At 37.6% G+C, this 27,913-nt stretch overlaps 1 protein-coding gene and 1 long non-coding RNA gene across 5 annotated transcripts in view; one reads left to right on the forward strand and one right to left on the reverse strand.

Moving 5' to 3' along the window:
- LOC137496334 (uncharacterized) overlaps positions 1–27,913 on the forward strand; it is a 110,538-nt gene that overhangs the window by 61,838 nt on the left and 20,787 nt on the right. For 2 of the 4 annotated variants that reach the window (XR_015497776.1, XR_015497777.1), the window contains exons 4-5: positions 19,845–20,005; positions 20,883–21,052. The exons of 1 other annotated variant lie outside the window; for it this stretch is intronic. This is a non-coding gene — a long non-coding RNA (uncharacterized LOC137496334). Of the gene's footprint in view, positions 1–3,222; positions 5,507–5,875; positions 5,891–19,844; positions 20,006–20,882; positions 21,053–27,913 lie in introns of those variants that run through there. One more of the 4 variants, XR_015497781.1, reaches the window with a different exon arrangement.
- The window catches only part of skia (SKI proto-oncogene a), a 120,546-nt gene that overhangs the window by 33,925 nt on the left and 58,708 nt on the right, over positions 1–27,913 (reverse strand).

Raw genomic sequence — 27,913 nt, forward strand, 5'->3', positions numbered from 1 at the left:
TTCATTGACTAAGTGATTTACATTGACTAAACCAACAGGTGGTTAGTTTGATATATTATTTAAAAACATATGACCTCAATTTGCAAGATATTGTCATAAAATTTGTACATAATGCACTTGAGCAATGATCTGCTATGAGTCTCATTGTCACAATTTTAAACTGTCGGAGTTTTGGATGAACGGGCATTCAGTGAAGGAATATAAATCTTTCTAAAGTTGAATAAATATATACATTTTTTTGTATTTTCCATGACCCAAGTTTTATTTTGGGGTGAACTAACCCTTTAAGAGGTTGACAGAAGCGTCTGCTTTCATGTTTCCACGTGCACATGTGAGTGCAAACACACATAAAGGCAGTATTTGTTTAGTTGTGTCACTAATGGTTGTGCGATGACCTCACTCCTGCTGGATTCCTCACTGACTGCAGTATAATCCCCAAAATACACTGACCTTCCTTTTCTACACACTCATTTAGTCCAGAAAAACTGTGGTGTGCACCACCCACACACTTCTCGCTTATTACAACAAACCGCAGACGTTAAAATGATAAAATAATGCACGAGGACTGGACAAGCGGTATCAACCTCCGGCTATAAATCTGCGCCAGCTTTGTCTGCTAGACTTCGAGAGTCAGTGAGAGCTATTTTCAAGCAGGCTTCCTCGTGGGAATGAGAGAGAAACTAAACTGACAAACTGCAGCGTCCCGGCCTAGTGCCCTAACTGGCCTGGCTGCAGAGGCTTCTGGGTAAAGTACTTCCAACTGGGTTGAATGGTGTCTGACACAGTTAACCAATCATATGCTTAGAAAGCTGCAAGTCAGAGATGCAAAAAAGGTGTGATTTTTGAATAAATGCAGTGGAGAAGTCAATTGTGAAAAGAGATTCATTCAAGTCGTTGCTGTTTGCATGCATGAGCGATTGCATCACGTATGAGCTCATTCGGCATGCAGGCTGATCTGCTTGGGCGTGGTGAAATTTCCAGCAACAGAGCATGATTATCTGACCCCGAAAGCAGTCATTCGCCACGTGCCTGTATTTATTCATGGATCAGACCTCTGACATAACTGACATAATAACACCAAATCTGGAAGATCTTGACTAATCTGGGCTAGAGGAGACTGCAGGATTCAGAATCATACAGCATCATCTACGCATGCTAGAAATATCATTATTAGTATTATTTAGCTGAATATTTTGTGCATTTCTGCATGCACCGCAACACCTTTTCATTGTAATAAATGAAGGTAGAGTACTTTAGATTTTAGCAAGCAAACTTATAAGATCATGCCAACTATACACACAGTCAGATCACACTGCAGGACAGAGGAAAATTACTATACATAAGACACTTGCAGACTTGGTGGTAATTTACATGACAATGTTTTCAGCCATAAAATGGAAACTTTTTATGTGTTTTGCCTATTTGTTTTCAAGGCAATAGCATTTTTGGGACAGAAAGCGCATAAATAGATTAATTACAAAGCAGAAAATTCTGTTGTTTTCATGTCAGTGTAAACAAAAAAGGGTTACGCCATGCATGTCGATGTTAGGTATTGAGAGAGGCGTATAAGGCAAGTTAAATGGCGGAGTACATGGTAGTGTTGTTGGTGTGCAAGTGTTTGCTGCAGTTTCATCAGCAAAGTGTGAATGTACTTTACATTACAACCAACAGTTCAGACTAGTTTGACACATGGCAAATTCTACATACATATCAGCACCAAGCCACAAACAGCATGTTGTCGTCACTTCCTTACAGGTAGTGGCATTAGCAAGGTGGCAGTGTTAAATACTGACCAGATATGCGCAATACAACATTTTCGGCCATTTTTTGTAGATGTGTAAACACAAAGTGTTTTGAAAACGTTGTATGAATATTAAATGTTTTTTAAAAAATCGAAAGCAAAACGTTATTTTAGCTATATGTTACATTTTCTCATTAGACTCTAATGTCCACACCAGCTCTCAGATATCAACAAGACATCACTCCTTCACTCATCAGTCTGCAAAACAACCCACATCTGAAAGCACGAGTCAAACAGTCAAATAAAAGAAGCTCAAGATTCAGACTTCATAGACAGTCACTAGAGTGTGGACTTGAGGAAGGACTGAGGGCGGCATTTGGGTCAGAAAGAGTTGTTGCTTCCTCTTTCTTTCATCTTTTAGTCCAGTTTCAATGCCCCATATTAAACTGTTCCTTTGCCTTTATTCTTGCATCAAAGTGTGCAAAACTGCACCAACATTTGCAGCATCTCAGTCTTTTTAGCGGCAGAAAGGATGCTGTAGACAGACTGAGAGATGTGCAGACAGGAAATCACACCTCTAGATACGACGCAGGATGCAGCAGCATGCGAGAGACGCACTTAGATGTGCACTCAGCTCTAAAAGAGACAGTTTACAAAAAAATAATTGTCTGCTGTTTTTAACAAACGGAACATCAAAGATTTTTCTTCAGTAGAACATTCTTTAGTTGAAAATTCTTTGTGATTCATAGTCAAAGGTTGTCGCCACTTTGAAAGAAGCGAAATATATATATATATATAGTACAGGAAAAGCTAACTGAATACGAGAACTGCTATGAATATGCTGTAGACTAAAGCTATTAATATTGTAAATAATGGTCAGGTTCCTGCACGGATAGATCGTTTCAAGTCATAACTCTCAATGTATCAAATTAGCAGTCAAGAATGTTTAGTTTTGTTTGTTTAGCTACCCAGCAAACATATTTGTGTTTATTAGACATCTAATAGACATCTATAAGTAGACAGTTTGGCTAAAACAAGGTAAACTTGGGCTGTCAGTGAAAATCTAATAGAAGAAGAGCCCACAACTAGACTAGTCATCAAGTAGACAGATTAGACAGACTTTATATGTGTAGTCAGTCATTCATTTTTGTTTATTTGATGCCTAGTATAATTTTGGCCTATTCTTAGACGTCTATTAGATTTTCACTGACAGCCCAAATATAGCCTGGTTATATAGCCAAGAAGACTATGTTTAGACGTCTATTAGACATCTTTTAGAAACAAAAATTGCTTTCTGGCTATTGACATGAATTTTATGAATCACCAACAATGACAGTTTCAGCGAAATCAATGTTTTACTGAACATATAAAAGTCTTTGATGGACTAAGGGTGAAGAAATTAACACCAAAAGGTTCATTTTTGGGTGAACAATCCCTTTAAAAATATGCAAATACTTGATGTCCTTTTTTATCTTTCTGAGGAATCTCTCACCTCACTTTTATCAGTGGGAAGACGGTGCATGAATGCCTTCATATTGACTAAATGTGACGCATGCACAGTAAAAGCAGGAGTACACAGGACGGACAAGTTTCTGCAAAGCGGTTTAAACTGCAGGTGTCTGAGGAAGGGTGGGGTGACACACACACACACACACACACACACACACACACACACACACACACACACACACACACACACACACACACACACACACACACACACACACACATTGCACATTGGTGTGAGAATGGCAGAAAGGCTTTTGCTAGGTTTCTTGTTGCTGGTTTGAGGGATGGCAAAGGAAATGTGCTTAGAAGGGCTGAACACTCACAAAAACATTCACTTCTTGCCACATTACACACAATTAACCTACTAAACAAGTTAAAGGAGTTGCTAAATGGCCTCTTCTGTCTCGCCGTCACCATCATGCCACCACCCCTCCTCGTCTAGTCCTGTGTTTCCTGTGGCACAGATTGCAGGATTTCCCGCCTAAACAAGCAATCGCGTTCCAAACAAACATTACTGACAGAAACTTCCCCATGTGACGCTGGCAGAGTAAACATCTTTCTGAAGTCTCTGTGAATCATTTTCCTTCCTATTTAGAATCATTAGACACCAATTAATCTCCATAAAATAATTATGTAAAGTAGTAAATTATTTTTTTAGGCTTTATGCTGTGTTTAACATTACGATCCCTTTATCATAAGGTTTTGTTAGTTAATGTTAGTTTATCTATTTACTAACATGAATTAATAATGAACAATACTTGTGTAGCCTTTATTAATCATAGTTTAAAATTTACCAATAAATAAATAAAATACAAATTCATGGTTGTTGAGTACCATAAGGTACTTCTCCATTTGCACCCCAAGTGTTAACAAAAGAACCCCAACCATACCCTTTAATAATAATAAATGTACCCTTTAATATTAATAATAGTTAAAAATGTATTGTTCATGTTAGTACATGCATTAACTGACAATATCTAATACAACCTTATTGTCAAATGCAACCAAAATTGTTAGCCTATTAATATTATTAATATAAGTGTTAATATTAAAAGCAGATAATTAAACTATTCAAGTAACATTTTATGGTCGATTCATAAACTGTATTATGCAAAATATACATTACACAAACTAACTTTTCGTGATGATGATGGTTATGTATTATTCAAATATAGGCTTGACAAATACTACGCCGGTTCCCAGGTCTGTGAGTGTCTTCTGATCTCCACTGTCAAGTTTGATTGATAACTGTGAGACAGGTTAAGACCACGAGACGGGTTATTTTAGAAGCTTGTGTGACAAGCTTGTGTATCCATGCAAGTGTGAATGCAAAAAAAGCATTTGTGTTGTTTGTGTGCGCGTCAGCGATCCTCCACCCTCTCTCTGACCTGAACATGGCCTCCCCCTTGAGCGAAGCTGCAGGCCTCGGCCGGAAGGGAGGAACTTCCTGTAAAACTAGCAGAGCGCGGTTCTCCATCGCTCACTCTGTCTCTTGCAGTCTTTAAACAGGTTGTCATATCTCTCACCAGCCACTGACCACGAAACCCTAAGTGTGCAGGTGTCAGACTCAACATGATCTGCATGCTTCCTCAGTCATGCATTTGAGCGCTTTTGTCCGCATGTCTGTGTTTTGAGGGTGTTTTTGTTCATACGTCATTAATTGGAAACTTTTAGCTAAAAACCTCCTTTGCATGAGCATCTCCAATACATATATCATTCAAATATTATTCATTCAAATATTGACTGATGTGTACACTAAAAAAATGATTCAAAGATGATTCCATGGATTTACTAAATGTTTTAGGGTAAGTGGTTGTAAACTATTTATTTGCGCTGAATTTAAACAAACAAATTAAGCTGAACATTACAAAAATGTCATTTGTTTGTTTAAATTCAACCCATATAAATTGTTTGCAACAATTTAGCAGAAATATTTTTTTTTCAGTGTAGTACACCTATAAATAGTAGACCTATTTACCGACTCATATAGACCAGTAATCGGGTCTGTGGTGAATCTATCTATACAGAAATTGTGCAAAAAGACAACCTAGTAACTTTGTTTTTAAGCCTTTCTCTGCAAGCATGTGAAAAACAAGCTTTTATATATATAAATCAACTCTTAATCTGCATCTAACTGCAGTTTGAACACATACGGTTTTGATCCGCTACTGGTTATTTCAGAATTTTAGACTGTCAAATTGTTTAGTTATTCCTATCAGAATAGTGTGTAAAGGCTCCACTTTTTTCTGGAAAACAGCAGCTCATTTGCATTAAAAAAAGACACAAAAATTGCTTGTTTTAGTCATTTCTGACATTTTGACTGAATTAAATTGGCCTGTTTTATTTCTATTATAACATTTTAAAAGCTCTTGAAAGAAGCGACTCATTTGCATTGAAAGAGACACGCAAAAATGACCTGTTTTCCAGTGATTTCGGACATTTTCACTAAATTAAATTTGAAAATTTGAAATATTTTAAAGGCTCCACCCTCTCCTCGAAAGCAGCAGATTATTTGCATTTAAAGAGACACAAAAATTACCTGTATTCGAGTGATTTCAGACATTTTGACTAAATTAAATTGGCTTGTTTTGTCATTATAAGGCTCCACCCTTCTATCGAAAGCAGCAGCTCATTTGCATTTAAAGAGACACACACAAAAAATGTTCAACCCTCAAATGGAGCTAATTTAACAAGCTGTATTAAATGATCTGTGCAATATGTTAAACTGAAACTTGACAGATGCATTCTGGGGGGGATTTATTTGACATCTTATGAAAAGAGCATAATATGTCCCCTTTAAGGTTTGTGTGGGAATAGTTAAAGATCACGTTTGATTGGTGACAGACACATGCTGTTCTCTGAGAAATCAGGCGTTTTGGAGATGGAGGTGTAAAGTGAAGCTGTGAATGAGTGGTTTTCTCTGGACTCATTAGGAGCATGTTGTCTGTGCACCACATTGCAAGAAAAAACACCTCTCCGAGTTTGCCAGCAAACACATGCAGATGTTCACGGCTCTTTTCTCACTTTCCCAGACTATCAGATGTTTGGCTAGCACATCGTGATACTCTTGCGACACTTTTCGCTGTATTAACTCTGGTTGTTTACCTGTGGATTTACTCCATGAAGCGTTCGCACACAATTCAGTTTCAGTTTGGCACTGTGAATAAATTAAACAAATAAAACGAAAGCACGCAGGGACTATATAGAACATTTTAAGGGATGTAAACAAAAACAATGGTCCCAACGTTTTTCCTGTTCTACATTTTTAATTTCTAAAGCTTCTGTGAATGTAAATATAAGTTAGGAATGTTGTCATGGCAGTCCAAAAATAACTAAAACTAAAATAAAAAATTAATTAAATGTATATATAAATATTATAGGACTATACTATAGTATAATGTAGAAATACACATTTTTATTGAATTGTAATAATTATTAGAAATTATTAAAATTAGCCAAATTAATAAAAATGATATCTGCATTATATGTATTTATTTGATTAAATCAATTATTATCAATACATCAATGATTTGTAATATACATAACTAATACTTATATAATAATATACAATAATATATATATATATATATATATATATATATATATATATATATATATATATATATATATATATATATATATATATATATATACGCTATAACACTAACACTATATGCAAGAGTTTTCTGCTTAAAATAACTGTACCACTTATTTAATGTGCATAACACTTCTAGATGAGCGACACATCACGTCTGGGGTTATATGTAGCACTCAGATTGCATGGTGGGCAGCAGTCTTATGCTGTACATTGTCGGACAAAGGTCTGGGCAGAGGATTCAGGCCTGTTATTAGTGTCTGTTGTGTGTGTGTGTGTGTGTGCGTGCTGAGGTTGGACTTCCAGGAAGAGTCCAGCGACTCCAGACATAACAAGGCCGCACAACACTTACAAGTGCACCACAATAAGGCAAAGCAACTAAATCAGGACCATCTCCTGCAATCTGTCCAGCACAGACTCCATTTCCAGATGCAAAACCACACCAGCGCCGCCGCACACACAAAACCACATCAAAACGAAGTTCAGTGCAGCTGCTGGCTTGCATATTCTACTAGAAACACACACACACACTCACACACACACACACACACACACACACATAAACCTGGTATTTTCTAAACTTGGTCGCACCAGAGAGGAGGGATTGGGTTCCACTTCCCTTCCAAATTTGCTTTGGCAACGGTCTGTGTGGGAACGCAAAAGACCCTGCTCCCATCGGACACACAGAGGGCAAATGTGGAGTTCAGGAAAGACACTACACGTCCTGCTTTTGACACAACTGTCATCATCACACACCTCGCACACTCAACACTTAATCTGCAAAACAAACTCTAGGCAAAATAAGAAGCTGCCAACTGACAATGAAGAGACTTTTCATAATGAAAACGATAAAAACAATAAAAATAAAAAAAGCAAATGTTACGATTCAAAAACATAACCAATTAAAAAACATGCTTAACTTCTTCTGCTTTTAATAATTGGCAAAGCTTACACTTGTTGTTAAGACCTCTTATATCTGCAACCCAGGATATGGTAAAAATGTAAAAGCCCAATCTAACCTAATAAAACCTAATATCAAACCTAAGATATTTTCCAGTAGTTTGATTGATGAGTTCAGTCTAAAACACACAAAACATTCTAAACATTCTGAAGAGTGTCACAAAAAGGACAGAAAGAGAGAGAGCAAGAATTTTGAATTTTACAATAAAACCACCATATACACAAATAATACATGCAAAAACAACTAAGAAAATGCAGATCACCATCAAATACAGTAAACAGAGGCTTAAAGCTAATAGAAAAGGTTTCATTGTAAGCACAAAATTATTTCAATACAACATCAACAAAAACAGAGAGAGAAATAGAGAGAGGGAGAGGGGAGGAGGAGGAGGAATAAGAGGATTCCTCAGAGAGGCATAAATCTATGACTCATTTAGTCTCAAACTTAAAAGCATCTAAGAGCAAGATAATCACATTTCAATGTTTTTCGAAAGTTGTTGAAATTGCTGAGGCTGGACCCTAATGGACGCGTATTGATCTACGAATGTGTACATGTTGCTTTCTTCTAGCATGTCTTACCTCATGTCTACTAATAGCCAGATCTCTCATTAGAAGCAGCTTAATTCTGACTGATGCCCGATAACCGATATTATAAATCTATATGGTTTTGTCTGTTGCTTTTTAAAGAAAGAAGTGTACCAAATGATGTAAATCAGTGTAAAATTTTATTTTATTGTCAACAAGCATAGGTAAAACCACAAACTAATTTTTTGCAGATGAATATTGTTCTAATATTATTTGTATTTATTTTATTCATTGACAACTTTGAGGATTATTATTATTATTAGTATCATAAAAAATCTGTTTTATTATATATATATATGTGTGTGTGTGTGTGTGTGTGTGTTTGTGTGTGTGTGTGTGTGTGTGTGTGTGTGTGTGTGTGTGTGTGTTTTTCTTTTTACATAAAATCAAATAAGCAAGCAAATAAATAAACAATAAGCTTGTGTTAATAATTAAAAACAGCAAGTATATGATAATTCTGATTTGTTATAGAAAACTAATTCTAAATTTTGAAATGATAAACTATAGGAGTGTGACAATGTTTATTATATTATGAAAGTGTTATTATAATTATTTCAGATAAAATGTCAAATACAAATTCCAATATATTATAATATTATTATAATAATATTCTAAAATAACAGTAATGATACAAAAACAAACAGATTTTATAAGGCCAAATCACATCTTTTTTTGTCTATATTTGACAATGGGAGATTCTAAAGTTTCCTGGGAGTGTGAGACAGTTGTGAACTTGCTTCTTTCTGGCTTCGCGAATGGCAGTCGTTTCTAGAAAAGTTCAAACGCAGTGACAGTTTAAACCCCCTCAGGAGAGAAGCCTCTTTCAGCCAGGACTCGTTTCTTTCCCTTTCGCCTCCTTTTCTCGCTCTCGTTTTAATGACTGCCTTTCAGCGCTGTCAAAGGAGCCGCCATCGTGAGCGCACTCATAAAAATATTCAGAGAGCCTCACCGAAAAATTCCAGCATTTATGACCTCATAAACATAGAAAGCGTCGGAGAGAGAGATTTCTCTCATTCCTCATATGAAGGGGAGGAAAGACTGATCGAAGGAGAAGAGGCTTGGTGACAGCTATGACTAAAACGAATGTGCAAAAGTGACATTTAAAAAGTTTTTATATGTTTCACAGTCACACGCAAGACTTTCGAAGTGTGCTTCATTTGATAGTAGGTGCACTATAGAGTGCGCATTTTCCTAGGTGTTTATTGTTTTCATTGTCTTCTGTAGTTTGTTGTTTCTCTTGTCCCATCTCTGTTTTTTTCCTTACGCAATGAAACAACAGCCCTGTTCATTGTTGCCACCTTGTAGACACACTAGTAATAGTGTGCAGACACTGGCACTCAAAACATGCGCACTAGAAAGAATGCATTTTCACTTGTGTCTGTTGTTTTTGCTGTCTTCAGTAGTATGTTGCTGTTCTATATGTATCTTTTTACATTATATGTTCAGTGTTGCCCTCTTATGGACAAACTCTCTGCGCTGGATATTTATTTTGACACCATATGCTGACGTAAAAAAATATACAAAAAAATTCAAGACGAAATTAGCATCATATACTATATGCTTAGCCTAGCATACTTGTAATAAACAGAGCCTGCTTTGGGTATCATCAAGCAATCCCAGTATAACTGAGATGGCTATAATATACACTATACAATTAAATAAAAATGTAGTCAAAATGCCGGAAAACACACCTCTTTTTAGCATCAACATGGACACGTATCAATATCTGTGGATTAGCACACATGATGTGTGTGTAGGCATGTCCTGTTTCCAGACAGCTGGCCTGGGACTGTGGTCTCAAACACACACACACACACACACACACACACACACATTCACTTGTGCTCAATGTTACTTTGGGCCAGTGGAACAGTGCGAATATTTCGGTAGTCTCTGCGGAGTCAAACGCACATGTCTATACATGTGACGGACTGAAAGAAGTGCCAAAACAAACACGCACTCACACAGAATAGGAAACATGGCCTACACACACTCATTCTGGGAGATGCAGAGGTCACAAACTCCTGAAAGAAATGAAAGGGGGGAAATGAAAGAATGACTGATTCAGGAGATGAGGACGAGCGATGTTGAATTAGCCAGTTCAGACAAGATCGCGTGTGGGTTGTCTTTTTGACACGGTAATCCAGATATTATTGAGGCTAATCCCACTATTCTCAATCACTTTCGCTCCTTCAAACTGGAACATCTCAAAAACTCATTTGAGAAGTATTTTAGCTATTTTGCCAATATACTAACGTCAACTTTACACTTTTTTTTTACAACCTCTTCAAAGAAATTGCCTAAATGTTGGTATCAAACTTACTCGGAAACAGTCCGTTAGCATTTCTTATGGTGGATGAGTCTCTGCATTGATCTTGTGGGCCAGCCTGAATCCCCTGTACAAGAAGTTTGGCCGGAGAAGAAATGATCTCGCTTAACTAAACCTGGTTTTTCTCAAGGTTTCTTCCTTCACTTTTGTCAATTGGTGAAGCTTTGGTACTTGCCACTGGCTTGCTTGGTTTGGGACTTGTGGAGTGCCACATCAATGGATTTGCTCTTCAGTGTTTGGACTTTCAGCAGTGCAATTTAAACCACATTGAACTAAACTAAACTGAACTTCAACTCTTAAAAACCACACTGACACAGTTTCAATTTCAATTTACTAGAACTTCTATATTAAGCTGCTTTGAAACAATCTACATTGTAAAAGCACTATAGAAATAAAGATGAGTTCATTTGTGTGGCTAATTTTCAAATTTGTTGTGCTTACTGATTAGCTAAAACTGAAGCAGTCATCACAGAGACAGATATGATTTCTCAAGACATTTCAACTGTCTGGGCTTTTTTTTTTTTTTTTTTTTTTTGAGGTATTTCAAAAATCGATTACAGACATTTAACTGCTGTGCTCATGCAATGCTGATGCAACTTCCAGTATCAAAAGTTCAGAAGTTTGGGGTCATTAAAATTTTTCTTTTGAAACAAATAACTACTTTTATTCAGGATGGATTAAATTATTTAAGAGTTATACAAATACATTTATTAATTATTTAATGAATTCTATTTAAAAATAAATAGGTAGCTTTCCCCCTTTTTACTATTTACTATTTATCAGGAGCTACAGAAAGGACTTATTTTAGTTTTAGCTGGTTTTAATATTGACAACAATAATAAATAAATGTGTTTTGAGTATTTCCCAGTACTGGGTTGCAGCTGGCATAGATATATACACTAGATATCGCATACGGACCCTGAGCATGCATAAATAGCACCGTCACATTTGTACAGTGCTCCGAGGACAAAAGTCATGCAACTGCACTAATCAAGACTGAAGCCAATGTGAAGATGCTGGACTTTGGCGCTGTGCACAGTCGTAGTAATGAAAAACAAAGAAAACAAAGCACAAAGACAGAACATTTCACTAATAAGATTTAGTTTACGTTTTTGCATGTTACAAACATTTATGCTAAACAAAAATTGATGATAATTAGTTACAGCCTCTTACTGCCTGAACCATAATATGCTAGTTTTGTTGAATAAAATAAGCAAACAATGTAAATAAAAAATGACAACAAGCGGTGCTAGAAACTTGTATTATTGTCGGCTAGATAAGCGATTAGAAAAATTTAACAGGGAAGGAAGATAATACGTTTACATGCACACAAACACACTCTTTTTGTCAGCAATGATCATGCGGTCACTGATCCATCTATGTAGAAGAGTTATGTAAAATGTCATTTAATGAAATATTTTTACACTGACCACCGGGAAAACTCCCGATCATTTATATATGTATATGTGTGCATATATCTCTGGCTCTGGATGGCCAGTTCTCCACTGCACCCTGGTCCCACAATTATGTGCGCTACCCTGCACACTCAGAAATAAAGGTACAGGAGCTGTCACTGGGACAGTACCTTTCCAAAAGATACATATTTGTACCCCAAAGGTCCTCACTGGTACCTTAAAGGTACATATTAGTGCTCAAATGTACCTAAAAAGTACCTTTAAGGTACCATTATGGACTCTTCAGGTACAAATATGTACTTTTTGATGAGGTACTGCCCCAGTGACAGCTCCTGTACCTTCATTTCTGAGAGTGTTTACTAAAATGCCAGCTCTATTGACGCATTCCTTCCAATAGACAGTAATAGCGTAGGCGACATCTAATGTAAATATGTGCAAAACTGTGTAAAACATATGAGTTGGCGGTTAATTCGGCTGTGGTGACTCCTGATGAATAAAAGGACCAAGCTGAAGGAAAAGGAATAAATAAGCGGATCTGACTAATTCCTGAAAGATTGTATGACACCAAAAACTGGAGTAGTCATGATAAAAGTCAATTATATTTGTATGTTTTTAATTGTATTTTCATTTAATGATATCACAAATCTTACTGTATTTCTACTATTTTAAGTCTTGCTGAACATGAAGAGACTCATTTCATTAAAACGGATACATATCTTTTTTCCCCAGAAGTTGATTTCACAGAATGCTGTGAGACTAGCAATTTTTTTTTAACCCTCATTTGTGATTAGTCATTTCCTATAAGTAGGAAGCATAAGAAATCTGACAAACGGCGTCGTCTCTGTCTTTCCATCTGTTTTGTAATGTTCCATTTTCCACTGTCATCCCATTTTGTATCTCCATTATACACACAGGCAACACAATTTGAGAAACCAATGGTCCGTTTACATCCGATTTGGGTAAACACCAAATCGAATAAAACAAATAAATTGCCCCCGCGTTTCCGGCTTGTGGCCCGAAGAAACAATTGCGTTATTAATAAAGAAATAATTCGGAAGCAGGCTCGTTAAAAATAGCATAAATAGGGGATGACACACAACAGGATGAACTTGAATGACCCAAGTTGTACGTGTGTGTGCAGTGTCTTTCCCAGCATGCGCCGTCTAGTCGGAAAACACAGGGACGCGGGGAGTCATGAAAGCATTCGGAAGTGTTATTATGGAAAGTAGGAGACCACCGGGGATACTTGGGGACAATGCATGGCTTCTGTTCCTGATGCTGACCTAGCCGGACCTGAGCGACACACATACATGATGCGACACGGTTTTAATTAGCCCGATCGCTCCCGTTCCGCAGCCGCAGGAAGGAGAGACTGAAATAGAGAGGGTGCTATTAACAGCAGGCCCCAATATAGCAGTGTCGAGCCGCCACACAACTGCCCAGCACCCAGCAGACTCCTGAACACACTCTGAAAAAGACGAGAGCACTTTTCTGCTGTTAGAGAGGGAGAGAGAGAGAGGCAGATGACCATTCCTGACCATTACAGCCTCAACTTTTTCTCTCTCTCTCCTTTTAGCAGCTGCGCTTTCCACTAGAATATTCTGTTCTTCTTTTTCCACTGTCTCCCATAGCAACTGCAAAGCTGTATCTGAATAACAGAACAAAGACTTCTTTTCTTTATTTTCTCCCTCCCTCATTCCTTTTTTTCCTCTCGTCGCTTTTAGTAAATCGTCGAGATTCAAATGGATGCTTCCTTTAAAGGAATAATTCACCTAACACTCTCCACAAAAACACTCACACTTGTGTTGTTATAAATATTTGTTTTGCATTAATGGGAAAATTGTACTCTATTGGCCCATTTCCACTGAGTAGCATGGTATGGGTCAGTACGGGTCACCTTTATTAGGCTTGCGTTTTCTCTGCCAAAAGGGTACCTAGGCGTGGTGTACAACAGAATGTTTCAGTCGACGTCATTCTCACTCAAGGAAATGTCAAAGTAAAGCTGAACGGGTCGTTTATGAATACTTGTGTAGAATGTTCATTACTAACCTTTCTACAAACCCTTACATACAAACCCTTACAGTCTCGTATATGTTACCAATTTCAGAAAAACTACACACAGCACACATTTATTCCTTATTTGGGTTCAAAAACAACACGCAACATATAGCCTGCAGTCAGTGCAAACCTCTCATCTGCATCTTTAATCTTCACCAGCACATGTAACCTCTAGTTAGAAAGTAATTCCATCATCCTGAGTTATTATTTAATAGTCCAAAAAGTGATGATAATAATAAAACATGGTAGAAGTACTTCAATAATCATGCAAATGCATTATTATCAGCTCAAGAAGTTCGTCGTTTCAAATATAGACGCACACAAGCTCTCACGAAAGTGAAACCACTTGCGCTTTAGACAGCCTTGTAAACAAAAACAGGACACTTCGATTCTGCTCTTCTTCGATGACGATGAGGTTCGTTTGAGCTCAGGTCGACCATGGCTCGTTATTATATGTATATATTATTATGGTGTAATGTCTCGGCTGTGTATTTAAAAAGGAACGCTTCTTTTGTTTTCATTTGCTTGGCTTGGGCATGAGCTAGGGATGTATCTCTGTAAACTAATAGCGTTCAGCTGCACATCTTGCTCTGCCATTTGGTACCCTTTTGTTATGCTAGGTACCCTTTCGACAGGGAACGGTTCGCTTTTTAGTACATTTTGACAGTGGAAAAGGCCATGAAAGCATACCGAACCGTACCGTACCACCCACATATGGACCCAGAGGTCAACATGGTGACAGTGTTGGATTGAGGTTGCTGAGTGGTGTGACTGTGGGACGCCAACCGGGACATGGGTGCCGAGTTGACGACCAATCACATGGCACCAGCAGGCCGGGGTGATTTAGCATGCTAATGCCAGGTTCATTTACAGCCAGGCTCCAGTCTGTGGCAAATTAATGGTAGATGGCCCCAGTCTAACACAATCACAGCTGACCCAGACAGAGCTCTACTAATGCAGACCTCGCTCTCTGGCCTTCTGCCTCGCATGCATAACTGCACGCACGCACACACATGCACTTTTTTCTGCCTTTGTTAACATTTAGCACAGCGGTAATACATTGCACACTCATGCTAACACAAGCATAAGTAGAACTACAGTAAGCCTACACACCTCTCCTCTCACCGAAATCACCATTTCAAGGAAGTAAGCGCTTAAATTACAACTCTAAATCCCTAACTAACAATCATGGTGTGTTCTTCTCTCCAACAGACAGACAAATCCTCTGTAAAAGAGCCATGCTAAAGGGATTTTTCACAGCATGGCTTCATATCGCCACAGTCTGGTGGTGGCTGCTAGAAAGCAGGCCACACACACAAACACACACACACTCAGGCCGTCCAGACAAACCGGACAAAACCTTTTCCTATCAGAGAGGAAATGGCTCGTCATCATCATGGGAGGAAATGGCCTCCCACAGGCGTTGAGGAAAGAGAAAGCTTCTCACTTCATAGCAATTTCTAAGCTTTAGGAACAGTTACACAAATAGAAAAACACTAATATCCATTCATTCATTTTCCTATGGCTTAGTCCCTTTATTTATTAGTGGTTGCCACAGCGGAATGAACCACCAACTTATCCAGTATATGTTTTACAAACTGGTAACAGCAGGAAAGCCATCCATACAGAGGCAAGCAGTCAGCTGGTAAGCGTGGACAGGAACAACATCCTACTGCCCATAGCGTTCATTTTAAAGACGGAATGCAGCCATACGTACTTCTGGTTACATAATTTGCGATCTCCAGAAACGTATAAAGGGCTACGTTTTCAGATTGAGCCAATGTTGCTTTGGACTGTTTGGGAGAACATGCAAACACAGGGAGAACATGCAAACTCCACACGGAAATGCCAACTGACCGATCAAGGGTTTGAACCAATGACAATGCTAACCACTGAGCCACCGTGCCACCCCAGGAACACTAATATAATTTATTTAAACCAGCATAATTTGAGGGGAATTTAGAAATTGTTGGCTGTTCTTCACATAGTTTGGCGCAAAATGAACTGGGATCTGACTTCTCATGTAATCACTCAATCAGTGTTTCAACCAGGGATAAACTGTTGGAAAGAATGATTGACAAAGAATGTGACCAATAGCGCTATAGTATCTTCTTTTTCTAAAACTGATGTTCAATGGCTTTCGGTTTCCAACATCTTTCTTTGTGTGTGTTCAAGAGAAAAAAAGAAACTCCTAAAGGTTTGGAACCATTTGAGGGTGGGAATAAGGAGAGTAAATTTTCATTTCTGGTTGAACCCTTTAATCCCAAAACTTTCAATTGAAACCGCAAGCTAAAGCAGAATAAAAAAAAAAAAAGATTTTTGCAAAGTAGAGCGCAGAGCTGGAGCACAGATCTCACAATTCCTAGAGTTAGAGCATATAGCCTTGGGGTACTCATAAAGAAAACGTATTGCTCAAGCAAAAGGAACTGATGAATAAAAGTGCTATGCTCAACTGGAGTAAAAGTGTTTGTAAATCATTTTAATTGGTATATTTATTACATTTGTTTGAAGGATGTCATTCTGTGTTGGCCCACTAAAGTAAAAACTTCTCTCACAGCCTTCACATGAGGCATTTGGTCTGTAGTTGCAATGGTGTGTGTGACAAATCAATAAAGAATGTCTCTGCCCACTGAACAAACCGATGCTAATTGACCAGAGACAAGTTGCTGGCATTGATTCTATCTTTATGTTGATGTGTGGGTTAGTAGAGGTGACATAAACCAGGCCAATCCACCAGACAGTGCACTGATACCTAGAGGAAAGCAGACAGATGCAGTTTGCTGGGTGAATTGCATGTGTGTTGCCGGCTTGCGCCTTAATCCGCGAGGTACGTTATCCAGCGACAGCCAGATGGGATTATAATCCGCTCGTATTAGTCGTCCAAACCCAAACAGACAGATTTTCTTTAATGAGTATCTTAAACCCAGAATCCAGATCCTTACCAATAGCCAGAGGACTAAAGAATGATGCAGATCACTGTGGAAATTGGAAAAAAGTATATATATAACAATCGATGTCATGAAAGTTCACTCGATTAAATGCAAGCCCTGATCAGCTTAGTTGCATTCAAATTTTGAGATGCAAAAAAAAAAAAAAGCTGCATTTGGCCTAGGGCTGTGCGACTGATTGAAATAGAATCGTGATTTGAAATGTTACGATTAGCTAATTGCAAAAAGCTGCGATATGAAATATGTATTATTTAATTTCCCGTACCCAGAGCAAATGCGGTGCCTGCCGTCTTACTAGGCAATTGAGTGCACACACTTTTGTTCTGCCCTATCAGAATTGCGCAAGCAAACTATCCAGAACACCCACACAAAAATATTTGTGTAATAAATATAGTAATTCAAATTACAGTTTGCTCTAGAGAAAAATGAGTGTTTCATTTCTAAATATTTAAAAACAAATTTGAATATATGTTTAAGTTACAATCTTATTAGTTCCTTTTTTAACACTCAGTGCATTTTAGCAGCCCAGCAGACACACAATATCATAAGACTTTAATATTAGGTTAGATTTAGGTCATTATGCCAGGTAAGCTAAGGACAACATTATTTATTTATTTATTTATTTATTTTTAAGATTTATTTTTGGCCTTTTTGCCTTTAATAAATGCATAGGACAGTATTTCAGACAGGAAGTGAAGTGGGAGAGAGAGGGGGTAAAGATGGGAAATGTCCTAGAGCCGGGATTTAAACTGAAGTGCTACTGCACCAACAGGACGTTATTTAGACGTCCAAATTACGTTGATATTTTGGTGATTTTAGGTTGTGTTGGAAAGTGACCAAAATCCATCGTCTGATAGATGTCATAGTGGTAACGTCCACACAACGTCAAGGTGTAACATTGAAAACAGTGGTATTTGGTTGATTGTAGGTTGGACATTGGACATTGACGTCGACTTGATGTTGGGATTTGACGTCAACCCGATTTTCATTTCCAAATAAACTCCAATGTCCCCATTACATTAGGGTACAACGTCAATATGACATCATGTGGATGTCCTGTGCCTGCAGGGAATAAGAAGCTATGATATAGCTTAACTACAAAATGAAATAGCAAATCAAATAGAAATAGCAATATCTGTCCAAAAAAAAAAAAAAATCACAATTAGATATTTTTCCCAAGTCTCACAGCCCTAATTTAGCCCACCAAGTATTATCATCCCAGAGCAGGAGGTCTTCCTCCTCTGAATGCTGGATTGTAAAGTATGCCAGAAAGAAGAGGATGACAAAAAGGGGGCATCAGGAAAAAAGAGCGACTGTGTGCCCAAATGCCCTGTCCTACTTCTGTCAAACTACTCTAATGCTTGTCGCGTGCTAGTTGGATGCATTTTTCAACTCTGACCATGCCGATTACATGTACATAATTTAGGTCAAATTAATTCATATGGATTTCACAATACATATTGCTCCGTTTTTCATCTGGCATTAACATGCATGTGACCCTGCGTTAAGATGCAATACTGATATGACCAGCAGCATTTGACCCATTCCACGGAGGCACTAATAAATCATGCATCCTAAAATCTTGTTTCACTCACATGTGTGTAAATAGGTCTGCGGTGCACGTGTGCATATAAAATCTCCAGTTGCAAGCCTGTAATGTGCTAGTTTAAGAGCAGCAGGTGTTGGTTTTGACTTTAACCCTATGATTCGAGCAAACCCACACACACACACTCTCAAAGCTGCCTGAGCTGTAGTGGACACCAGCCAAGAGACACACACACACACACACACACAGCCACCCAGGTCTCATGTGTCCTGGCCTTGCTCCGGCTAGACTGATAATTGATTGCTGGTTTGCAGAGGGCCGGAGCATGAACTCAGCAGTGCAGGACACAGTGTGTTAAAGTCACAGCCTGTGTTGACCACTGCTAACGGCTACATGTCAAACCACCGGCGCTAACAAAATCCATAAAACACTGTGAGTGTATCGCAGCCTCAGATGAACCGCGTTTTTTTTTTTTTCCGAATGTCAATAATGTCTGATTACTTGAACTGGGGCGAATGTGATGCAATGGAGTGCATCGGGTTTACACACACACTGAACATTGACATACTTGACATAAAAATAATGCTCATTGGTATATTTTTAATATTTAAAACTTGCGTATAAAACTTATATATAAAATGATGCCATCACCAAACCGTCATAAACATAAGAGTGAGGCATCAAAGCATTCTGCATATAAATAAATACATAAACAAAAAGAGTTTCCAACTATAAAATAAGATTTAAAAAATAAGATTTCCAATTTTTATTTTATTTTGCTGCCTGTATTTATATTACAACAATTTTTTAAAGAATTTTATTTTATTTTAAATTCTAATAAAGACATTCGATGTACAAAATGCACACATGGAAAAACAATAAAGCCAGTCATATAATTGAACGCTCATATGTTTATTACAGTTTAGCGATGGCATCATTTTAAAAAACACACTGACCACAGCGCCAATGGAAGGAACAGGTGTTAAACTGATAAACAGTGAAAAACTGAAATAACGTGGTAAAAGGAGAGGGGGGGAAGAACAACGAAGGGTGTGAGGGATGAGTGCAAAGGGCTGATGAGGGTAGTAAAAAAGCGGGCCTGTAAAAAGCGAGGGTGAAGTTGGGGTCGAATGCTCTCTTTCTCTCTCTCTGTTTTAGGTGGGTTCATTCAGAGGTGACTGACCAGTCCTGAGTCGTAAACAGTCTGAAGTTTACAGCCATCATTCCGGTTGTTGTGCCCCCAACCCTAATCAGAATGAAGAAAGCAAGGCTGCTATAAACTGCATGTGGAGAAGGGGACAACTGATCGCCAAAGCCAGGTCAGGGCAAGCCTGAGGGGGCACGAGGAGTTCAACTGTCCTGCTGGATTCCCAGCAGATCTGCAGAGTGCTTTGATGGTTATTTAAAATAAATAAAATAAAATAAAATTAAATTAAACAAAAAAAAAAATAAATAAAAAAAAAAATAAAATAAAAAATAAAATAAAACAAAGTGAAATGAAAATAAAATAAAATAAACTAAATAATAAAATAACTAAAATAAAAATAAATAAAACAAAAAAAAACAAAACAAAATAAAATAAAATAAAGAAAATAATAAAACAAAATAACATGCAATAAAATAATCAAATAAAATAAAATGAAAAAAAACTAAATAAAATAAATAAAACAAAACATAATAAAATAAAATAAAACAAAATAAAAACAAATAAAATAAAATAATAAAGCAAAAATAAATAAAACAAAACAAAATTACAATACAATAAAATAAAACAAAGTAGCACACTAAAATAATTAAATTAAATTAAATACAAATAAAATAAAAATAAAACAAATCAAAACAAAATAACATAACATACAATTTAAAAAATAAAATGAAATAAAAATCAAATAAAACAAAATATAATAAAATAAAACAAAAAATGTAATAAAATCTATTGTAGACAGCTGCATAAAATTAAATAAAATAATAATCTGAAATATAGGTTTAGATATAAGGTAGGGACCATTCTAAAATCAATACCAGGATCTTATAAAACATTATTTCATTGTAGACAGCAAATGCAAAAACATTAAAGTCATTTGAACAATAACTGTAGCGAGATAATATTCATCAGTACAATGTTTTTACAAATACAAATGTGGTATTTTTTCCACTCCCAGCTGTGAAATATTCTGTTCTATAATGTTGTTACAGCTCTTCCCCAAATCTACACTCACAGTTTGACGACTTGGCTGAAACAAAAAGAAATGCAGTGGAGGAGGAGGAATAAAGCAATAGATGTAAAGAAAAAACAAGCACTGAGTGGTCCGGGGGTCGCAGAAAATCCTAAATCCATCTGCTCTGTATCAAAACAAACATGAAGGGTGAGAGACAGACACTAATGCTCTGCTTGATGAGGGGAGGTGTTGAAGAAATAACAGCAGGAGGAGGAGGAGGAGGAGAGAAAGAGTAAAAAGACAGGATGTTGTGGTTGAAAAAAAAGAGAGAGAAAAAAATAGGAAAGGGGAAAAAAGCTTGGCACTTTTCTCACTGGAGTTGGTCTTAATTAAAAAGGATTGGTTTTATGTGACTGCCGGAGGGGAGAGACAATTTACTGCAAACATGTTCAGACAGACTGAAAGAGAGAAAGAAAAAGAGAAAGAAAAAAAATATCTCGGTCTGGGTGGCTCTGTTTAACCTCACGTCTAACGCTGACATTCAATATATGTTTAATGAAGGCAAAGTCCCAAAGTGCAGTCCTTTTTAGAGAGCAGAAAGTTGTCATTATGGTTCAGGTTTGGTAGGTTTTTATGACTGGAACAACAACAATCAACTGATGCGTTCACACTTGATGGTTAAGAGTGTGGTAATGATTACTCACGATCACACACTTCATTTCGAGTCTACTGGTTTCACACCGAGTCTGACCTGGTAAAACGATGCCTAGAACAAACCCAGAGCAGGTCAATTAAACCTGCCAGAGTGCCCCGATCCTAAAGACACACGTTTCTTGCTAACCCTTTAGTGTGCAGACAGGAAGATGACTGTTTCCTCAGTGTGTGCGTGTGTATTTGGGTGTGTGTGCCAATAGTGGTGGCAAAAAGAGCAATTTTGCTGAAGAATGTTTCAATGCAGGAAAGTCTGTCTGACATTATAACGGCAGAAAATAAGGAAGCGCTGACCTCGTCCTCACCCCTATCAGAAAACACATTTCAGTTATTCATTCACTCCATCCACACTCACATTCCTCAAAACGCTGAAGGAGTCTGCTTAAAAGCATAGTGATCTTTTATCGCATCGTTTGCTTGAAGTTGTATGAATTACTATGTAAAAATTCCAATAGAGGACTCAAAAGAGCGAGATAAAGAGCACTTAAACATATTTGATTTACATTACGCTGATTGAGAAATTCTATTTACACCAATACATAGCCTCAACTATACAAATTTGACAAGCAACAAGATTTTTGTGTTAATTTAGATGTTTTGTGATAGGATGTGTTGCAGCTCCGTCCACCGTGAAATCACATTGGTCCAATCTACCTCTCTGCATTAATGTTTATTAATCATCAGCCGGTGCTGATTGGCTGTGATTTTTAGAATTGTATAAACAAGATGTTTTTTTCACACTGTGCTACTCTAGCCCCGCCCACTCTCAGATTTCATTGAACTGCTCTACATAAATAGTTATTAATCATTAACCTGTTCTGATTGGCTGTGATTTTTGGAAGTATTTTAATGTCAACACAATATTAGAGAGGGGAGATTTTATAAAAAATGTTTTAAAGTTGGCACCAATAGCTTAGTGGTTTAGTGTGCCTATATAGCACAATGGTGCTCACAGCGACCAGACTTTGATTCCCGGCTCAAAATCCTTTGCCGACGCTTCCCTTCTATTTGCTCCCAATACTTTCCTGTCTGTAACCTTCACTGTCCTATCCAAATTAAAGGTGGAAAAACCCCTAAAATAATTATTAATAAACTGTTTAAAAGAGATAGCATGCAATAAAATGTGTCCATTTTTAATTATTGTGATGTACATTCAAGTGAAACGAGAATAAATGTAGGACAAAACTTGATTGTTTTCCTTCTGCTGCGATTTCATGTGATTTGCAATAAGAGTTGGGTGTAACACAACAGTCAGGCATTGTTGTATTCTAACTACATTTTGGGGAACACAGTAATGTAACGAATTACATTTTAAATATGTGTCATTTGATTACAGTTACTAAAGTCAATGTAATTGCCTTACCTGCGTTACAAATATAGTTTTTAGACAAAAAAATGCTATATTTGTATTGCAAATCAGTTTATAAGCATGCACTTTTTAAATTACTGGATAATGCGAGCTGAAATGATTGCTGACGAGAGTTCGATTCTTCAAGTGGAAGTACAGACTTTATTTTGATTTCATTGAGGCTAAAACAAGTCTCTTAAGAACTTTACACTGCTTTTATAACTCGATCAGAAACTTGTTCAAGCACTTGAACAGAGAGCATTCTATGACAATAATCGTCAGCAAGGAGGACACCAGCGCCCAAAAATACAGTGGCCCAACTCAGCCTAAACAGGCTGAATTGAATTTTTGTGCAGGATTGGTGAAGGTATCTCTTGAATGTGAAGCGAAGTGTAGCTGATTATAGGGCCGTTTACGTATTGTGTCTTTTGCACATGCAATTTCATTATTTCCAATAGAGGCGTGCAGCTTGTGTACAAATATTCAGAGTGCATATTGCGTGCGCTCTCATTTTCCAGGCACACCATTTGAAAAACACAAGTCATGCAACAAGAACTGACCAGTCAGCTTCTAATTACCTCAGACAAACATGTCCAGTTTTCTTCTAAATGTCTTCTTTTGTGTAAAAAAAAAAAACAGATTTGGAACAAGGGTTTAGGCAAACCCTTTAGGTCTTTATAGAAGTCAATTCAATATGTCAAGCAGCTGCTGTGATTAATTCATTGTAATGTTTTTCAGTAAATATTAAATTACTGAGAGAGCCGCAGTTTATTTTATTTTGTATTTTTATAGGCATATATTATGTTTTATAAGTAACTTTAAAGTTAAGTAATTAGTAATCTGATTACTTTTAACATGAAGTAATTAGTAATGTAATCAGATTACAATTTTCCAGTTGTCTCCAGTAATTTGTAATCTATTACTTTTTAAAGTAACTTACCCAACACTGTTTGCAATAGTGGAATAGTGCAACAGCGATGTGCACGAACAAATAATTGACAATAAATACAAATATTTAAAAAATATATCATTAAAAAACAGATCTCATAGTGACTGTAACCTACATTCAGAGATCTTTCTTTAGAAACAGAACAAAGGCTCTTCGCTGATCTCCAGAAGAGATTTCCCATACCTCTTTTGCAGACTAAACTATCCCGCACACACAAACATCCCCTAGACGAAACTTGGAGGCAAAGCCAAAAATGGCAGCGCTATCCAAAATGTGATCTTAATCCACTGACCAAAACATAAGGGTCCAAACGAGAGCAATTCTCCCATGCATCCAAGCAAACACAACCCTGCCAGCTCTAGTGTGCCGCTGACGTTGCTATAGCAATGCCAGACACAGCACCAAGCAAAGAGCGGCCATCAGCGTGTGCTTATGTCTGTGTGTCAAGAGATTTGTGCCCTGTTTGCTCCAGCAGTGTAGTTAAAGGGAGTGCCAGCCCGGTGGATGTGTGCGAGCTTGTCTGCTGTGTGTTTGTTTGCGTGCACCTGCCTCTAAAAGTGGGCATGATGGTGTTGGCATTGCTCAAGTCCTATGCAGAGCTGCTGCATACCTGAGCACACCTGAACCCTGAGACGATAATCTGATAGCTGACGTGCACGTACAGACACGAAGCTGGAAATTCCTTTCCCTCGCTCACAAACCCAAGCAGAAGAAGAAAGGGACAGGCCTTTCTTTCTTTCTCGGTTTCTCTGAAGTACCGAGGCGTGTCCAACTGTACATCTGCGTGTCTGCGTATTTGTTTAATGTAAATCTGCCTTTCGAAAGTCTTCAGTGAGGCAGAACGAAAGCTTAAGACTGTGACTGGGAAAGAAGAAAGACACCCATACAAAATCACCAATCCGAACCCTCCCACCTACTACAACCTTGCAATATGTAGCTTAAAAAAAGTCTTTCTTGAAATTCCTTGTTCTGAAATTGTGGTTTTCATTCACATAGGATTTTATTATTAATTTTTTTTTTGTGAAACAGTTGAAAATTAGTTTTTATGAATGCACCAAATTGAAAATGCATAATATTTAACATCAATATTCTACCCTATCTACATACATTCTTTTATAAAGCATTTAAAATAATAAAAACTACCATGAAAACTATTTAAGTAATGACACAAATGAATCGTTGAATCAGTTATTAGAAATAAACATTATAAATGATTCATGTAACTGGATTTTAATGCTTCACTTGTCACCTAGCCAATTCATTAAAGGGTCACGAAACACGCAGATTTGAGATGTTGACTGTCATATATGTGTTCCACGTTTCTAAAAACACTATTAGGACACATTTATTTCACTAAAATTGAAAATTAGCTGTTTTCACGTTATTAAAAGCAAATTAGTTCTTCCAGTTTAAAATTAAAAATTCGAAGCTGCATCACAGCGATGAGATCATTAAGTAAATTCCAGCGTGAAGATTGGCTGTCTGTTCCAGCCGGTACATGGTTGACGTCTTTGAGCTTCCAGCATTAATTCATAAGAAAGAACCAATCAGCCCTCTTTTTAAACGAGATGCAACTTCATGAATAACCATGATATAGCTTCAAAGACTCCTTTTACTTGTTACAGTGTTCAGAGAGACTCCACTTTTTTTGTCAATCGTAATTCAAACAAGTAGTAGAAGAATTGTTTGGGGACATGGGTCGTCAGTGTTGTGTTTATAAATCAAAGGTTTTGTTTCCATTTTCCCACAATGAGAGCTGTTCCAGTTGTTGTTGATTGTCCTGTCTCTACAAATTTGGTAAGTGTGTGATCACTGTTCTTTGTTTTTTGTCTACTCAAACGGTAAAGTTAGTATCGTCAGCAGTACTCTCTCAGTTTTTTGAAGACATACCTTAGTCAAAATGATTTAGTAACTAAATTTATCACTACAATATTCTGAACTGAAAATCCATCACTTCCACCCAGTTCTCAGATCCTCTGTAAATGCTAAATCACTATCTATCTCCCCTGCTTCTGTGTTTGTGTTGCTGGTGTTAAAATCAGCTTTAGTGCATGTAATAAAACTCCCCTTTTCATGCAAACCCTTCCACCTAAACAAAGCTGGACTCATCCACTTTTCCTTACTTTTTCAAACTATAGGTGTAAGAACAATCTGCTGAAAGGAGGGAGGGATTCGTGGCCCTTTAAACTAATTTATACTGAATCACAGAAATTAATCGGTTCAAGATAAAGCCTTTAATTGATTGATTGCGAACTTGATTTGCATCTTAAAATGTCAACCAGAGTCCCCAAAATCAAGGAAATTATTAAAACATCTGTCTCAAGCCTCTTGAACTTTACTGTCATTTACCAAAAGAAAATGTTAAATAAAACATTGACATTCCATTAAGAAAGTTAAAACCATGTAATTAACCACAATTTAACCATGATTTTGCTATACAAATCCTAATTTAACTGTGGTATTTGTAGTAAAATTGTGTCTAAACAAAAGGTAAATCATTAGACCTTCACTCCAAATAAATGCTAGTTTTTATGAGTTGAATTGTTTGTGAAAATAGCATACATAAAAGCTTTACCATCCAAAACATGCCCAAATGTTCACATCCACCCTCCCAAATCCCCCTTAAATTAAAAACCTACACTAAAACTAATTTCCTCACCCACACACACGCACACACACTCTCACACACTAAAACACACAGTAATTATGAAAGTGCCTTGGGTTCTAGAGCCTTGCTCTCTTTAAAAGTTGACCTTTGCCTCAGTTCAATCTGTCGAATAACTCGAAGCATCAATCATCCCTCTCGGAGCTCCATCTCTCCTTTTCTCCCTCTGCTAATGGCTCTCATCCCTCATTCATGAAGACAGACAGGAGCGAGTTGTAACTCACCTCATAAAAGAGACAGATAGCATGTCATGCGCAGAGCATATGCATCACGAGAGAAGCGGCGGAGGGGAGAAAAGGAAAAGAAGCTTTCCTGGCCTTTCATCTTGTTTCATTAACATTTCATATTAGCACATTTTAGGGGGGCCGTTGTGAAAAAGAATATACGCGAGACCCTGCGCCTGCACGTTATTCATCATTCAGCACTGCGAGATACGTTGTCCATCTCCACACCCTACAAATTCTTGGATGGGCTTTCGTCCTTTTTTTTCCGACTTGCGCTTTCTTTCGCTCCCCTTCTCTCTCTCTCTGTTTCCTTCTTTCGCTCTTGTACTCTCCAGCGTCTGGCAGAGCGAGTGTTTTTCTCCATGGAAACCGACAAAACAGTCTGCCTAAGCCAAACTCCAGCTCTACAAACAGAACCAAATCAAATCTATCATCCAGTCCTGTTATTCCTCTCCCTGTCTTTCGCTCTCCTTCAGCTCAGCCAGTTCTGAAGGATACAGTTCCGAACACAGACGTCATTCCTAAACTCCTGGGGATCGTTAATATTTGTGTGATGAGGTTGCGCATAAAATGAGAGCGCGAGCGAGAAATATAAGGAATATAAAAGATGAAATCATTGACGCCACGCGAGGGTGTAAATTCAGTTTGAGCGCTGCGGTTAACCTTCCTGAATGCTAACACAATTTGGAGCGCGCATTCAACCGGAAAAACTGGCCTTTCTGATTCAAACCCACTTAAATGACAAAATCCCACAAAAATGGATATTTGTCTTGGTTACATAAGCGTTTAGCCCGCAGATGGAAAAGACGACCGATGTCTAGAGGTACCACGCTTCCAGAGGCTTTCCCAATGAAACACGTTGTTCTTCCTGGATTTTGATGGACCCAATTGATGGTGGAAGTCTTTCAATGGCAAAGTAAAGGGGATTTATCTATCTTTTATTTCCAGTGCGTGCTGTTTGTGGCTCAGTTCAAACCATAGACTTCAAGGTGAAAGGTCACGCTCTGTTAAGCAGCTTAAAAATACCAATAGAGCCAATTGACTAACTGGCTTCTTCATATTAACTTCCACATGCTAAGAGATTTGCGAGTGTGCGTGACAGATTTCGTGTACAAGTTCACTGCTACCTTACAAAACAGCATTTCGCAAAGAGTGTTGCTACATATCGTGC

The sequence above is a fragment of the Danio rerio genome, chromosome 8, assembly GCF_052040795.2.
Source record: "Danio rerio strain M-AB ecotype USA chromosome 8, GRCz13ab, whole genome shotgun sequence".
Classification (NCBI taxonomy): Eukaryota; Metazoa; Chordata; class Actinopteri; order Cypriniformes; family Danionidae; genus Danio; species Danio rerio.